The 7,104-nt window shown below is 45.6% G+C and overlaps 1 long non-coding RNA gene across 1 annotated transcript in view; it reads right to left on the bottom strand.

Moving 5' to 3' along the window:
- Positions 1-5,538: 5,538 nt before the first annotated feature.
- Positions 5,539-7,104, bottom strand: part of LOC115293762 — a 9,535-nt gene continuing 7,969 nt past the window's right edge. Inside the window, exon 3 of the long non-coding RNA XR_003909596.1 lies at positions 5,539-5,700. This is a non-coding gene — a long non-coding RNA (uncharacterized LOC115293762). The remainder of the gene's footprint in view (positions 5,701-7,104) is intronic.

Below are 7,104 nucleotides of genomic sequence, written 5' to 3'. Positions count from 1 at the left end.
ACATGTGCGGGAGGCCTCAAGGAAGGATGTCCCACACAAAGGGGAGAAACGAGTCCGTGCGGGCGCAGCTCACTTCTTACAGCCTAGTATAACCCAGTTCCTGCAGAACGTTGGACATCGCTTGTGCGAATTCAAATTACATGTGTGAAACACATGCTGCGAAGGCAAACGTATGTGTCAGGTGCTCAATTCTGGGCAAGAACACTGTGCCTAATGTCCCTATTCGGCCTTCTTTTCCTGTATCTTCATTAGTGCTGTTTCAGAACAGGGGCGCAGACCTAGACGATAAGGGCTTTACACTCAAACCTGAGCAATATCACTGGGCGGAAGGTAACCTTCTGTGACCAGTTAGGCTCACCAAGTTCCTATTTGAGATCACACGCTGCGACGTCAAGCGAATGAGTAAGACACTAAATCCCGAGAAAGAACACTGCGGGTCAGGCCCCTTTCATCCTAGATTCCCTGTATCGTAGATCTGTTTGGACATTTGTGCGCAGACCAAGGACACCGGTGGTTTGCACTGAGACCGGCGGGGGGAAAAGAACCGCATGCGGAACGTATCATTCGGTTCACATCACGGATAACGAAGTAAATAAGGTTTGAAAACCCATGCTGGGACGTCGAATGTATGCGTATTATGCCCAATTCTGTGCGAGAACACTGCGTAGAACGCCCCGGTCATCCAAGATGCCCTGCCCCTTACTTAGTTGTCTGAAGACATGTGCGCAGACCAAGAAAATAAGTGCTTTACACTCAAACCTGAGCAAGAACACGGTGCGCAAAGTCTCATTCGATGAACACCTAGTATCACGAAGTTAATCGTGTTGGAAAACACATTGCGGGAAGTCAAATGTATGCGCAGTTCACTCAATTGTGTGACAGAACAGTGGGGAGGAGGCCGCCTTCATCTGAGATTCCCGGTGACTTAGTTAATTCTGGTTGACACACGTGTGCAGACTGCTGTGCACGTGCGGGCGCTCAGAAGTCAGGAGGGGAGGATAAGCGAGTGAGGAAACGTGAGGCGAGCTGAAGCGTGGGGATGGGAGGAACTAAATCCCGAGAAAGAAAGGAGGGATGCCCAAATTGCCTTGCATCAAAGAAAATCCCCTCCAGATACACAGGCTTGAGCCTTCCAATCTCGGGGGCAAAAGGCTTTTGGCCGGAACATTCTCCAACAAAGAGAAGCTGAGGGGAGCCATGGCTCTTGGGGCCCAGCAGGCCCCCCCTTCCCCACCAACAAAGAAACCTCCCGCAGAGAGTCCTTTGATGGCCAGACCTCCTGGACACAGGAGAATCTACCTAAGCGACCGTGGATGGCTATGCCTCCGAGGCACGGGAAAAAAATTGGGGGAAGTTGTGGAACACGTCAAAAGACTGTGAAGCAACATTTGGCCTCCCGGGCTGCATATGTGGCTTGCACGTAACCTATGATTTTCCTCATTGCTTTGCAAAAGCATTGAAGGTATTTAGCTTTAAGTTTGGGTCCGTTGGTGACACCTGCTTTCCCTTACATTATTTCTGTTCCCAGCTCATTGCCTGCGGTTGGGGCAATCCCAATCCTCTGTTTCCAAAATTAACTCCTTGTATGATAAGGGTCTTGCCCAGACATCACGGCCAAAGGACCTTGAAGAAAAGAATCTTTGAGAGACGGACTCCCTCATTCCTGTTTTTTTTTTTCTTTTTACTTCTGTTGTCACAGCTGTCCTTTCTTTTGTGATGAACGAAAATGATCCTCCCGGGGCATGATTTTACTCTCTCAAGGACCATAAGCTTTGCAATCATTAAAGAGAGAAAAAAAAATGGGTAAACCCCTATGGCATAAAAGACACTGACTTTCTTATTCAAGTGTGGCTTTACCACCATTCCTGTGGTCTGTCTTCCTTCCGATAGATCCGTCGCCGACACCAGCCACCTACTCGGGGCCCGTTCGGCTGGGGTGCGTGGGCTGGTCCTCCGCGCACGGCCCCTTCTTGGGCAGGAGCCGACATGACTTCTTTCCAATCTTGAAAATTCAAAGTGCTCTATAGTCTTCGCCCTGCTTGCCTTGTCGCTGGATACGAGGCAACTCCTGGAATATCGTCTCCCTGGCTTTGAGCCAATGCCCAAGACCTCTGCAAAGGAGGAAGCCCTGAAGAAGTTTCTGCCATAGAAGTTAATCTCATAGGGTATGAAGTTTTAGGAGGGTTTTGCCTCTCTCTCTCTCTCTCTCTCTCTCTCTCTCTCCCTATTCACCCGCCTCTCCAATTCGGTCACAACAAAGGCTCCCTCCCGCTTATTTTCTAGATACTGATCGTCTCCTGAGCAGAGTCACAACCATCTCCAGAATTCTCAAGGAAATGGCCATTACTCATTGCGTCTCAAATATGCTTTGACAATAAGGAGGCAGGCAGAGGTGGGGTTTTCTTCTCCTGCGAAGGGAGCGGGGGTGTTCTACATCACTCGCAGGAGGGGAACCGGACGCCACATTAAGAAAAATAGGTCCAGGTTCGTCCTCATGCTTGAGCACCAACGTTTAAGCATGATCAGAAGTGAGAGAGGACAAGGAGACAATGTCTATAGAATGCTGAGGATCCAATGCTTCCCTTCCCTTGACCTCACAGGAACCCTATTAGGGGGTATGGCACCCTTGCCTCTCTCGGGTCCTGGATATTTTATCTCCTGTCCCAGTTTCGTCCATGCTGCTAAGTCTACTGTTCCCTCTGTTGGGAACCAGGGGTAAAGCTCCCATGGGATAGACAGACAATCTAGGGGTGCTTGGAACTAATGTTACTTCCTTTCTGTTTTCATCGTGCCCCAAGGGCCAAGACAACATCAGTATGTCCACCAGAATGCTTTGGCCCCATAATGTTTGAGTCCCGTTGTCTGGTGTTGCCCCAGTTCCCATACCTGAAAATGCAGTCCTTCCAACCTCCGTTGACGTGCTCACGTCCACATACGGGCTCTAGCACCTGTTCGGGCGCCAGATGTTGTGTGCGCCCCGGCGCTCAGAAGCTCACGCTTGAGGATCAGGGAATGAGAAACAGAAGACAGATTTCAAGGATAGGGACAGGTGGAAGAACCTGAGGGATGCCCGTATTGCCGCTTTCTCTCTCACAGGCAAGTAGCTTTCTACAGACAGCCACAGCTGGAAACCATCCCGGATGATTGCCAAAGCTTGAAGGACCTTCAGGCAATTACCATTCTCACTCAGGTAGCGTGAAGGACATTTGACAATTAGCCTGTGGAGGGACTGAACCTCTGAGAATCTGGGGGCAGCTGCAAGGTTGGCCAAGGGCACGAGATCTTTTGCTCCATCGCCCACTCCCTGCTGGCTCCATGCTGCTGCTTCGCACAGCTGTCCAAGGAAGTAAGTGCTTTGCACTCAACACGGAGAGACCCCACTGTGCGGAAGGTGTCGTTCTGTCAACATCTCAGAAAACGAAGTTCAGAAGGTTGAAAACACATGCTGGGAAAGTCCCATGTAGGTGCAATGCACGCAATTCTGTGTAAGAACACAGTTAAGAAGGCCCCACTCCACTGAGCCGCCCTGGACGGACCCAAGGCAGTTCTCTTTCAAAACGTGCGGAGAACAAGGAAAGAAATGGTTCACTTTCCAAACGCGGAAACAATACCGCGCGGCAGCTCTCTTTCTGGGAACATCTAGGAACAGTACGCGAATGGATGAAAACGTATGCTGGGAAGTCTACTGAATGAGGAATACACTCCGTTCTGTGCAAGGACACTGTGGAGAATGCCCCACTCCTCCTAGATTCCGGGTCTCTGAGGTCGCTCTCTTTCAACACAAGAGCACAGACCAAGAGAATACGTGCTCTACGCTGAAAACGGAGAAGGATCCCTGTGCGGAAGGTATCACTCTGTTTACTTCTGATACAACGATCTTCATAACCTCGGGCAGCACGGACTGGGAAGTCCAACGTATGTGTAGCACACTCCATTCTGGGAAAGAACCCAGTGCCGAAGGCCCCCATTCGTCTGAGATTCTCTGAAACATAGTTCTGTTGGGAAACAGGGGCGCAGAGTAAGAAAATAAGTGCTTTACCCTCAAAACTGAGAGACCACACTGTGCGGAAGTTATCATTCTGTTAACATCTAGTATCACGAAGTTAAGAGTGTTTGCAAACACATACAGTGAAGTCAACCGTATGTTTAGTGCACTCAAATCTGCATCAGAACACAGTTAGGAAAGCCCTGTTCAACTGAGATTCCCTGGAAGTGAGTTCTGTTTGAAGACTTGTGTGCAGAATGAGGAATTGAATGGTTGGCAATCAAAACTGCTAGAAAACACCATGCCCAACTGATTATGAAGTTAACATCTGGTATAATGACATGAAGAATGTTTGAAAACCTTCGGGGGACCAGTCCACTCACCAGAGTCTAAGGGTCTATGAGTATGGGGTTGGTATGTGCAAAATATCTACAAGATTGAACGCAGACAACATGAATGGTGGAAGAGACCACCCTTTACTGTGAATCTTGGTGTCTTAAATATCGTAGGTGATTTCATCTTTCTTTTAATGATTACATTTTTTGCAATTTCTTAGGAATCACATGTTTTAGAATAGATCATTGTTTTCTCAGATGAGAGCACAGAAAATTAAAGACAGAAATGGAGTACAATACAGAAGATCAAAAACATAATTTATCCCTAAAAATACATGAGCAAGAGTCTTATTTTGCGTATATGGTGTAATATTAACTGAAGCTTATGACACAGCTATTTTTAATAGTTCAAACAATAGTCTGTGAGTAAGGTGCCTCTAACTAGGGAGGAAGTTTCAATCAGAAGATATGCCCAATTACTGAAACCACAATTACCAAGTGGCATGAATAATAGGAGAACTAACGCCAGTCTCTGATGCACTTAGGTCAAGGAGTCAAGTGCACACATTTTCAAGTAGGGGAAGCAGGGTCCCAATAGGCCACACAGCACTGCTGGCTGGATTGGTCCCAACATCTCCCCGCTTTTTTATTTTTTCAAAAAGGGCCTTTTCCAGAAATGTGATAGTATATGCAAAGAAAGGACTGTGCCTGCCTTAGGTTGGAGGCCTGCCAATCCTTCTTACCCATCATGGGCACACCCAGAAGCCTGTGTCTGAGTAGCCTGTCTTAGGTTGATAGGATGGTAAGGCCTCTCTTACCTGTCTTTGGCTAGCCAGCCCGTGCCTCTTGCCATAATATAGCTCTTCATTGGCCTCCTGATTGGCCATATCGAGCTTATGATGATGGATCTGGATAGGCCATATCTTGATAGCATCTCTTTGCTGCCTTCAAATGCCATGAATAGAACAGGGCCCAAGGACACCAAGATCAATAAACCCACAATAGGTCCCAAAGGCGGGAGGAGACAATTTTCCATTTAAGAGTTGCGAATCTTTGATACCATGATTGTCATACTAGGAACGTTAATATTGACAGGAATCATAATATAAGATGGTTAATAATTTCTTGAGTAGTTAAAGCTAATGTTACATATTTAGACATATTATTAATAAAAGAGGTTGTATATGCTTTTTAAATTAAAGCAACAGTAGACACAGTAAGCTTTTTAATTTGCCCCCAAGTAGAAAGGGGAGTCTTCTTATCTTCTGATTAAGTTGACTGCGGTCCATTGATCTTGAGGCCATCTGTTGGCGGATCTGACGGAGGTGTGGAGACATGGCGAATTAGCCGATCTGGCACCCAAATAGGGGAATCACTGTTCTGTGGGAAAACACAAGCAAAACCTTGACCCACAGTTAGTAAAACATCAGGGCCTTTCCAGGCCCCTGAGAGTACATCTTTCCATTTTACCAGAGGCTTTGTAGTTAGTTTACTCTGCCAATGCTTAAGCATCGGGGTTTCCCCGGAATTGTCTGGAGTCAGGTGATTTAACACAAACATACAGTGAGCCAGAATTTGATGAGGTGAAGCCTATTTAAAATCTGAATTTTGAAGTCTTAGTGTTTGATTTTTTAAAATTTGATTAGTTCTCTCAATAATAGCTTGACCCTGGGGATTATAAGGAATTCCTGTTGAATGTTGAATATGAAACTGTTTACAGAGATCTTTGAAACTCTTTGATGTATATGCTGACCCATTATCAGTCTTAATTTTGAAAGGCAATCCTAATATGGAGAAGCATTGAGATAAATGTTGTTGAACTTCCTTAAAAGCTTCTCCAGTTCGAGCAGATGCGAAAAGTGTATGAGAATAGGTATCCACAGTGACATGAACTAAGGACAATTTTCCAAAGAAATTAACATGAGTCATCCATTTGCCATAAAGCATTAGGTTTTAAGCCTCTAGGATTAATGCCCACATGTGGGACCCCTGAATTCATAGGTGGGCAAGACGAACAGTTCTTAACTATTTGTCCAGTCTGTTCTCGAGTGATCTTATACTGTAGCCTCAGAGCCCTTGAGCCCTGATGATGAATCTTATGAGACTCTTGGGCTTCATGCACAGGATCCATAGCTAAACAAGCAACTTTAGTGTGAAAGTCAGCTAAAGCATTTCCCTCAGAGAGGGGGCCAGGCAGCTTAGAATGAGCTCTGATGTGTCCTATGTAAAAAGTTTCCTGGTGTTGTTGTACTTTAACCTGTAATTGCAACAGTAAACCTGAAATTCCTGTTTTATAGAGAGGAACTGTTGCAGTTTCAATGGCTGTAAAGAGTCCAACCACATATTTAGAGTCTGAAAATAAATTAAACCTCTCTGGAGTTTCTTGAAACAATCTGATAACGGCGACAAGTTCAGCTCTCTGGGCTGAAGTTTCCTCAGTTTGAAAAGAAATAATTTTAGGTTTAGATGGGTTTTCATAAATGATTACAGAAGCCATGCCATTAGAGGACCCATCAGTAAATGCTAAAAAGGCATCCTCCAAAGGCTTACTTTTTGTTTTTGTGGGAAAAATAAAAGAATTTAATTTGCCAAATTGTAATATAGGGTCCTTAGGTATATTAAAGCCAAGATTGCCTGTATACCCAATCATAGCAACCTGAAAATCAGTAAGTCCCTGCATTAATTCTTCAATCTGGAATTTAAAATATGGAAGGACAACTTCTGCTGGCTCTTGTGCAAATAATTCTCTGCTTCTTTTTCTCCCCTTAATAATTAATTGTGCTA

This window comes from Suricata suricatta, chromosome 1 (genome assembly GCF_006229205.1).
Source record: "Suricata suricatta isolate VVHF042 chromosome 1, meerkat_22Aug2017_6uvM2_HiC, whole genome shotgun sequence".
Classification (NCBI taxonomy): Eukaryota; Metazoa; Chordata; class Mammalia; order Carnivora; family Herpestidae; genus Suricata; species Suricata suricatta.
The sequence above is the reverse complement of the archived record's forward strand: the minus strand, read 5'-3'. Positions and strand labels throughout refer to the sequence as shown.